The following is a 10000-nucleotide window of genomic DNA, read 5'->3' on the forward strand; positions in this document are numbered from 1 at the left end:
CCCTCCTTCTATCCCTCCTTTCCTCGCTTCCTCCCTCCCTCCTTCCTTTTCTCGCTCCCTCCCTCCCTCCCTCCTTTCATTACTCATTCTCTTTCCTCGCCCCTCCCTCCTTTCCTCGCCCTTTCCCTCCCTCCCTCCCTCCTTAAAACTCTCCCTACTTCTCTAGCCGTCTGGTAGCTCACTGGTTGCGTGTCGACTTCACATCCCCGTGGTCGGTAGATCGAGTCCCGCCCAAGCTCGTGAGCTTCCACTGTCACCTGGCGGTTACTGACGTAGCTGGGCACTGCGTTGGGTAAGGACCAAGCTCAGATCGAGTCAACACTCGTTGGCACATTCTCTCACGAGTCAGCACACGCTGGCACAGGCGGGCTCGCCTCAGCGCATACAAGCCCGGCGTAGTAGCTGCTCCGCAAATCTGGCTTATCCTTATCCTCCTTCTGTAACACCTTCACTACCTCCCTCCTTCCCTCCGACTTCCCCACTCCCTTTCACTCTCCTCCCCCTTCCTCCCTCCCTTCTAACCCCCTCCCCCTTCCCCACCATGTACCTGCTGCAGTCCTCGTCTGACTCACCCGGGAATCTGAGTCATCCCCGAGTCATCTCCCCGTTGCAGCTCGATATGAGTCGGCGCGTGTGCGAGAGAGCTTGAGAAATTGCAAGTTGCATCCGCAGGTGAGCTTGCATTAGCGGAGGCAAAGGAGGTGACAGAGGTGGCTTGATAGGCTAATATGCAGTGACGTGAGGCCGGAGGGGGGGGGGGGTAGGAGGGGGCGTGGGTGTCTGTTGGTGACGGGGGAAGGGGGAGAGGATAGGGGGGTCTGTTGGTGATGGGGGGTGATAAGGAGGGCGTGGAGCATCGCGAGGCGGGAAGAAGGAAAGGGAAGTGGGTCTCTCTCTCTCTCTCTCTCTCTCTCTCTCTCTCTCTCTCTCTCTCTCTCTCTCTCTCTCTCTCTCTCTCACTTTCTCACTTGTCTCAATAAACTCGTCAAAGTCTCTCTCTCTCTCTCTCTCTGTCTGTCTGTCTTTCTCTCTCTCTCTCTCTCTCTCTCTCTCTCTCTCTCTCTCTCTCTCTCTCTCTCTCTCTCTCTCTCTCTCTCTCTCTCTCTCTCTCTCTCTCTCTCTCTCTCTCTCTTCTTCCCTCCCTCTCTTCTCTCCTATGTCCCTACCTTCTTTCCTTCCCTCTCCTCTCTTCTCCTCTTTTCTCTCCTTCCCTCCATCCCTCCCTCCTTCCTCTCCTCTCCTTCCCTCCCTCCATCCTATCCCCCTTCTCATCTTCCCTTCTTCCCCTCTCCTTTCCTCTTGCTCTCCTCTCCTCTTCTCTCCTTTCCTCTCCTATGCTTCCTCCCTCCACCCCCTCCCTCATTCCATTTCCCCTCACGTCCCTTCCCTATACTGCACGCCACTTTGACTAAATTCCTGTCCCCAACATGGTTCCTTCTCCCAATTCCATACCCCTACCTCCTCTTCCCCCTACCATGTGTCCCCATTTCATACTCCCTGCCCCTCTACCATCCACCTTACACTCCCCTTTCGCTCTCCACCTTATACCCCTCTCTACTCTATCTACTCTCCCCTCCTCTCCCTGGGGGATCTTTCCGCCCCTCCCCACTTCCCACCCCCTCTCCCCTCCTCCCACCCCTATTTCCTCCTCCCTCCCCCTCCCCACTCCTACCTACCTTCTCTCCCCTCACCCCTCCCCTTCCCACTTCCCACCTCCTCTCCCCTCTCCACATCATTGCCCCTTCTCCATCCCTCCATCTCCCTCCCCCCTGCCCCCATCATCCGGCTCCTCCCATCGCTCCTTCCCTGTGTCGACTGATATGCAAATACCGCGATCGGATCCTTCGGCGGGAGTCCTGCGTCAGGTGGTAGTCCTTTGACGGGACCGTTTCCAGAGGATACGGGAAGGCTTATAAGGAAAGAAATATGGAGGGAGAGGGAAGGAGGGAGGGAGGAGAGGAGATGGAGGGAGAGGAGATTAGGGTGTGTTAGTGCCTCTTCTGGCCGTCACGATTATTGGCCCTAGCGGATGTCGGCCGTCTTTTGTTTTTTATTTCTTTCTCTGTATATGTAAGGCTCACTCTCTCACCCTCGCACACTCCTTCAAACCCTCTCCCCCCCCCCCCCTCTCTCTCTCTCTCTCTCTCTCTCTCTCTCTCTCTCTCTCTCTCTCATCCTTGCTCCCTATTCCCTCCCTCCCTCCCTGCCTCTAACCCTCCCACCCATTCTCCCTCCCTCGTTACCTGGCTCATCCGCCCCTCCTCCCCTCCCTCTAACCCTTCCTCTGTCTCAACCTCCCTCCCTGCTTCCCACCCACCTTCTCTACCTCTCCCTCCCTCCCTCCCTCCCTCCCTCCCTCCCTCCTTCCCTCCCTCCCTCCCTCCCTCCCTCCCTCTTTCTTATCAGCCTTCTACCTGTCCTTTCCCGACGGGATTAGAACTAACTCCAACCTCCCTGTTCCGCCAATCGTCCGAGACTCCTCCTGCTCGGCCAATAGGACACGCCCGGACCTAATCGCTCCCACTTTCGGACTGATCATGGAGCTTATGCCATATGGGAGTGATTTATGTTAATTAGATAGGAATCTGTTGAAGGATTGAGTTTGACGGATGTTGCTGTTGATTTGTTGAAGTGTTGAGCTTTTTTGTTTCTGATTGAGATTTATTTGTTTGTTTATATATTTATTCTTCTATTTTGGGGTGCTTTCATTTTTTTTTTTCTATATGTAATCAGTCCTTGAAAATAAAAGTTGTTAATGTGAGTATTTGGAGGAAATAGGAAAGAATGAGAGAAAATATAATGTATTCATAACAAGAAGAACTGAGAGAAAAGAAAAGAAAAGAGGAACACTTAATTTTATAAACTTTTATGAACCACTTACGATAGGTGAGAATTAACCAGCTGTGAGAGATTAAGCTAATCCATCTGTGAGAGATAAGACTCACCCACCCATCCACCTTCTCTCCCTTTCACCCTCCCTCTCTTATACTCATCCTCCCTCCCCCTCTCTCCCTCCCTCCCTCTCTCCCTCCCTGATACCCGCCCTCCCTCCCTCCCTCTTTCTTACCAGCCTTCTCACTGTCTCTCACTCTCCCTCTCTCTTTCTTTCTTATCAGCCTTCTCCCTGCCGCTCACCCTCCCTCTCTCTTTCTTCATTAACAGCCTGCTTCCTGTCTCTCACCCTCCCTCCCTTTTGTCCATCCTCCTTCCCTCCTAGACTACCTGCAACAACTAAGACTGAATTACCACTGACAGGTAAGACTCAACCACCTGTGACAGATAAAGTGGAAGAACCTTTATCCACCTGTCCACAGCTGGGGCTAGATAGCCTTAACGTCTCCCCCTCCCCCCTACCATCACCCGTCGTGAGGTGACCCCCCCTCCCCGGGGTAAGGGATCCAGTGACAAGTAAAATTGATCTTTGACTGATTAATGGACAGCGTGATAACCTTTATGGTGTACGAAGCGTGGGAGGAGAAGGAGACAAAGAGAGGATGGACGGGAAGGATAGAAGAAGGGGGAGATTGGAGAAGACCTGATGGATAGGAGATGGAGAAGGGAGGGAGGGAACATAAAGGGAGAAGGGATATAGGAGGAGAGGAAGAAAAGAGAAGGAGGGAGAGATTGGAGAGAGAAATTGATGGGTAGGAGAGGGAGAAGGGAGGAAGGAAACGAAGAGGATGAATGGAAGGATGTAAGGAGAGAAGAAGGGGGGGGGGGATTCGAAAAGAGAATAAATGAAAAAGGTGAGGGAGGAGAGGGGAAGGATGAATAATAAGGGAGAAGAATAGGGATATAAGGAAGGGGAGATAGAAAGAGAAAAATAGTAAGAAAGTAAGAAGGAATAAGAGAGAAAGAGAAAGAGGAAGGACAGACAGGAAGAAAAATAAGAGATGAATGCAGACGAATGGGAAGTATTGAATAGAAGAAGAAAAATGTAGTCTGGAAAAAAAGATTAAGAAAATAATAAGGAAGAGGCGGTAATAAGGATAAAGAAGACGTTCAAGGAAGAAAAGAAGAAAAAAAGGGAAGGAAAAAAGAATAGAGGAGAAGCGGGATAGATGGTGGAGGGATATGTAAAGGAGAATAAGAACTAAATAAGATATATAAAAGAACATAGAAAAAAGAGACTAAAAAGAGATGTGAAGAAGGAAAGAGAAGATGGAAGGGAGAAGAAAGAGGGGAGAGAGTTATGAAATAGGATAAAGAAAATATAGAAAAGGGAAAGTGGCAAAAAGATATATAGATGAGAAGAAGAAATGAAATAAGATTTGAAAATAAAAAAGTTAAATGTTTCATGTTTTTTTCTTCGTTATCATTTCCCCTTCCTTCTGGAGGATTTTCATTTCTCTTTCTTATCTTCATCATTAAATTAATATAGCTTATTGGCCTCTCTTTACCTTATTTGGTCGTCTCATTATTTCATTTTTTCCCTCTTATTCCTCGTCTTTTTCCTCTTCCTCCTCCTTCTCCTCTTCTTTCTGTACCTCTCGTGTCTTCTCTTCTCTCCTCCTCTTCTTAATATCATCATCGTTATCGTCATCTTTATCATTATCATTATCATTATCCTCCTCCTCCTCCTCTTCATCATCATCATCATCATCATCATCATCATCATCACCATCATCACCACCACCACCACCATCATCATCATCATCACCACCATCATCATCATCATCATCATCACCACCACCACCACCACCATCATCATCATCATCATCATCATCACCACCACCACCATCATCACCACCACCACCACCATCATCATCATCATCATCATCATCATCATCATCATCACCACCACCACCACCACCACCATCATCATCATCATCATCATTTCTATCTCTTCATGCTCCTTCAATAGCACAGGGTCTCTCCCAGAAATGTTCAAGGAATGCGAGCACGGATACCAGACAGTCACTCCCTCCTCCCCCTCTTACCCTACCCCCTCTCTCTCCTTTACCCCCCTCTTACCTATCCACACCCTTTTCTCCCTACCCCCTCCCCCTTCTTCCCACTTCTCTCTCTCTCTCTCTCTCTCTCTCTCTCTCTCTCTCTCTCTCTCTCTCTCTCTCTCTCTCTCTCTCTCTCTCTCTCTCTCTCTCTCTCTCTCTTTCCTACCCCCTCCCCACAGACACCCCTCTCCCTCCCCCCATCCCCCTTGCCAACAGAGAACGTCCTTGAAGTTCGCTATGTTTAGCGTCGTCTGCTACCTTGCATCGCTAGACACTTAGATTTTCTCTCTATTTATAGCAGAGACCCAGGAAGTTGGAGGAGGAAGGATAGGGAAGAGGAGGGGGGGAAGAAGAGAAAAGGGGAGGAAGGAAGAGAAGGAAGGAGGAAGGAAGAGAAGGAAGGAAGAAGGAGGAAAGAAGGAAGAGAAGGGAGGGAGGAAAAAGAGAAGGGAAGGGGAGGAAGGGAGAAGAGAAGATGAGGAGAGGGGAAAAAAGGGGGAGGGGGAAAGAAGAGAGAGGACGGAGGAAGAAGAAAGGAAAGGGGGAATAGAAAAAAAAGGAGGGGAAAGAAGGAGAAGAAAAAGGAAAGAAAATAAAGGAAGAGAGGAAGCGAGGGAGGACGAATAGAGGGGGGGGGGTACGAGGAGCCTTGCACTTTTTATGCTAATTCGAGGTTTATCTTTGTTCATGGGTCACTGTAGGGTTTTTGTGGTGGTGATGGTGAGGATAATGGCGAGGTAGCGAGGATGATAGTGGTTGTGATATGAAGCTGAGGTGGTGATGGTGATAGTGACTATGATGTGAAGTAAAGGTGTGGTGTGAAGCTAAGATAGTGATGGGTGCAATTGAGAATTTCGATGATAAGAAGAGAGAGAGAGAGAGAGAGAGAGAGAGAGAGAGAGAGAGAGAGAGAAATAGAAATAGAAATAGAAATAGAAATAGAAATATGAGTAAGATCCAATAAAGAATTGAAAGAAGGAGGAAAAGGACGAAATGGGAATAAAAGTAAAGAAAAGGATGGATAAAAATCTGTAAACAAACAAACAAACAGGCAGATATAAACAAGCAGACAGAAAAAATAGATGGATAGATAGATAAAGAACGGGATGGAATAGACAGACAAGCAGAAAGACAGATATATACAGTAGATAGACAAACTGACGGATATGATGGACAGACAGATAATGTGAGTGAAACGAGTAACAAATAAACGAACCATGATAAAGATGAGACGAGAGAGAAATATATAAATACATTTCCTGATCCATGGCACGCCCCCTTCCCCCCCTCCCCCTCCCCCCTCCCCCCTCCCACTCAACCGCCTGACTCATCCTTTCAATCGAACTCACTTTATGAGTGTCTGTGAGGCAAGGGTCCCAGCAGGCAAGCAGTCACATGGCGCTAATGCCTGTGCTTTGGGAGACGTGGAGACACATGAAAGGAATTCGGGTTTGTGTGTGTGTGTGTGTGTGTGTGTGTGTGTGTGTGTGTGTGTGTGTGTGTGTGTGTGTGTGTGTGTGTGTGTGTGTGTGTGTGTGTGTGTGTGTGTGTGTGTGTGTGTGTGTGTTCCTCTCTCTCTCTCTCTCTCTCTCTCTCTCTCTCTCTCTCTCTCTCTCTCTCTCTCTCTCTCTCTCTCCCTCTCTCTCCTCTCCTCCCCCCTCCCTCCCTTCCTCCCTTCTTCCCTCTCTCTCTCCCCCTTCCCCCTCCTCCCCTCCTCACTCGCCCTCTCAAAGCACGAGTCCATTACGTAGGCCCGAAATTGCTTGCACGGCTGGCTTGCATCGGAGTCTGGAGACCGTGCCAGGCAAAACCGAGGATAGTTTGCGCAGGCAGGAAGCTCAGTTATTTCATTTCATTTCACTTTATTTCATTTTATTTAACTCTATTTCATTTTATTCGTCTATTTCAGTTTATCTGAGTTTCTTTGACTCTCGATTCATTTATTCTAATTAATTTTATTTTATATTCGTTTTAAGGTTTATTGAGATACTTTGATTAAATTGGATTTTATTGGAATTAAATTAAATTTCTTTGATAAGGGTGAACAATGGAATAGAAAAGGAGAAAGAATTTAAAAAATGATAATAACTAAAGCAAATATACATAAATATACGAATGGGAAAAGAAAAAAAAGATGATAAAATTGAGGGGCAGGAGAATGAAAGAAGACACAAAAGGTGCATGAGAACAGGTAAATAAATGAGAAAAAGAGGATAAAGAAGGGGAGAATAGTTGGAAAGAGTAAACAAACAGTTATTGAATAACTGATTAAGAAATTTATTGTAAGAGATTAGGAAGCGGAAAGGGGAAGAGATGGAGAAGGCGTCGAAGAAGGGAGGAGAGGAGAGGGGAGGTGAAGGGAGGGGAAGGAGAAGTAACGTCAAAGAAGGAAGGGGAGAAGAGGGGAGGTACATCATAGGGAGAGGGAAGAGGTGTCATCATGGAGGGGAGGGAAGGGAAGGGGAATTCAAAAAGGGAAAGGAGAGGAGGGAAGAAGTGACATCAAAGAGGGAAGGGAAGGGGAGGGAGGCATCATATAGGGAGGGAAGAGGGGACGTCAACGAGGGAAGAGGAAGGGAAGGGGAGAGGGGAAGGGAGGGAGGCATCAGAAAAGGGAGGGGAAGCGCGTCAGAAACCCTTTTGCGGTTCTTTGAAAGAAGTTGATTAAAGAGCTTTTGCGGTGTGTGTGAGGAAGGGAGGCAAGGACTTCTTCGATGCGGGCGGGAGGGAGGGAGAGGAAGGGGAATGGGGAGGGGGAGGGGAGCTGAGGATACTGAGGGGGTGGGTGAAAGGGGGAGAAGGGGAGTAGGGAGAAATGAGGGGAGAGGGGAGCTGAGGGCATGGAGAGGGGTTAATGGGGACGAGAGGGCGTTAGGAGGGGGAGGGGAGCCGAGGACATAGAAGGGGGTAAGGGGAACGAGGGGGAGGGGAGTAAGAGGGTAATGAGAAAGAGAATAGGGCGAGAGAGAATAGAAGAATGCACACAGGAGGAGAGAGTGATATGGGCTTTTACACAAGATTGTCTTTGTTCGATCAGCTGAGGAAGACCAGATTGCTTTCTTTGTTTTTCTTGGAGTTGTTGTTTGTTGTTGCTTGTTTTTGCTGCCCACACCGAATCCTTTGTTGTTGTTTTTGGGAAGAGATTGCGGATAGACTTGTCGACGGAGATAGATAGCACGCCTGTTTTGTGCCTCAAGGAGAGTGAAATTTTTGTCATAGTTTAGATCGATGCTTTTGTTAGATAAATCTTAGATTAAATAATGATTAAGTTTAGAAAGAAAGAGAGAGGGGGGAAGAGGAAGAGAGAGAGGGAGAGGGAGAGGGAGAGGGAGAGGGAGAGGGAGAGGGAGAGGGAGAGGGAGAGGGAGAGGGAGAGGGAGAGGGAGAGGGAGAGGGAGAGGGAGAGAGAGAGAGAGAGAGAGAGAGAGAGAGAGAGGGAGAATACCACAATACAATACAATAAGATACAACAACACAATACACTGAAACACTCGTTCTAACAAAATGCTCGTTAAGCACACACGTGTCACATCGAGACATCGAGGCTAACAGACGAACGAAGAAATATGACGTCGGGGATGACCTTTCCTCCGGCGGTCAGCGTAACATTTGCATAAAACGCTAGTGTCATATTTGTATCATTATGAAGATCAAAGGAATTAGGACAAATGATCTGTTTAATTGAGGGAAACGTTGCTTGTATTTAGGGCGGTTTGTAGGCTTGTGGTCCTTTCTCCCTTTCTCTCACTCTTTCTCTTTCTTTGTCTGTTTTTTTTCTCTGTGTCTGTCCCTCTCTCTAGGCTTGTGGTCCCCCCCCCCTCTCTCTCTCTTTATATATCTATCTATATATCTATCCATCTGTGTGTGTGTGTGTGTGTGTGTGTGTGTGTGTGTGTGTGTGTGTGTGTGTGTGTGTGTGTGTGTGTGTGTGTGTGTGTGTGTGCACTTGTCCAAGCAATGTCTTGCCTTAAAGAAATATACATTTTCCCAAACAAATTATTACAACTCGACGCACTAATTGTCCTGCCACTTGAGTGCTTCCCAACTTTCTCCAAAACTACTTCTCACCCACTTTGCCTCAAACCCCCCTCCCACCGAATCCCTCCCTCACCCCCCACCCCTGCCCCCAATCCTTTGCGATATTTTCCAAATTTCTCCTTTAACCCCTTCCTTTCATTACCCCCTTCTCCCCTTCCCTCCCTTCCTCACACCCACCCCTCCTCATGATCCTGTCAACGCTGCAATTGCTGGATAGGATTCATTTTGAGGGATCAGTCCCCGGTTCTAGTACTTGTTGTACCTTGTTTCTTCACGTCTCGCCGGCGCTTCGGTAAACAGGGGGTGGGGTAGATACATACGTGTGTGTGTGTATGTGTATACATACATATATATATATATACATATATATATATATATATATATATATATATATATATGTATGTATGTATGTATGTATATATATATATGTATATGTATATATATATATATGTATATATATATATATATATATGTATATGTATATATATATATATATGTATATATATATATGTTTATATATATTCATATTATATATGTATATATATATATATATACCTTAGTCGAATTGCTATTATTAGTTCTTTGATTATACTGATTTTTTCAAGATTTAGAACTAGCTATCTATGAATAGACAGAGTTGCTACAAGGCAAATTTTAACCATTTTTTTATTTTTTTACAGGTAAGTGTGACTCAGCAGTTCTCAAGTAAAATCCGTAAGTAGCATTGACGAATGAATGAGAGAAAGAAGAAACGGAGTGGAGAACAGAAGTCTCTCCTCTCTCACTCTCTCCCTAAATAAATAAATGAGTAAATAAATAAATATATATATATATATATATATATATATATATATATATATATATATATATGTGTGTGTGTGTGTGTGTGTGTGTGTGTGTGTGTGTGTGTGTGTGTGTGTGTGTGTGCTGGTGTATGTGTGTGTATGTGTGTTGTGCGTGCGTGCGTGTGTGACCAAAGAACCTCTTTATTCTATATACAGCATATA

General features: G+C 46.5%; 1 protein-coding gene across 6 annotated transcripts in view; it reads left to right on the top strand.

Annotated features, from left to right (window-relative positions):
* Positions 1-10000, top strand: part of Pxn (Peroxidasin) — a 224137-nt gene that overhangs the window by 19971 nt on the left and 194166 nt on the right. The window lies entirely within an intron of this gene.

Source organism: Penaeus japonicus, unplaced genomic scaffold (genome assembly GCF_977035675.1).
Source record: "Penaeus japonicus unplaced genomic scaffold, GWHDUDI00000001_assembly GWHDUDI00000011, whole genome shotgun sequence".
Taxonomy (NCBI): domain Eukaryota; kingdom Metazoa; phylum Arthropoda; class Malacostraca; order Decapoda; family Penaeidae; genus Penaeus; species Penaeus japonicus.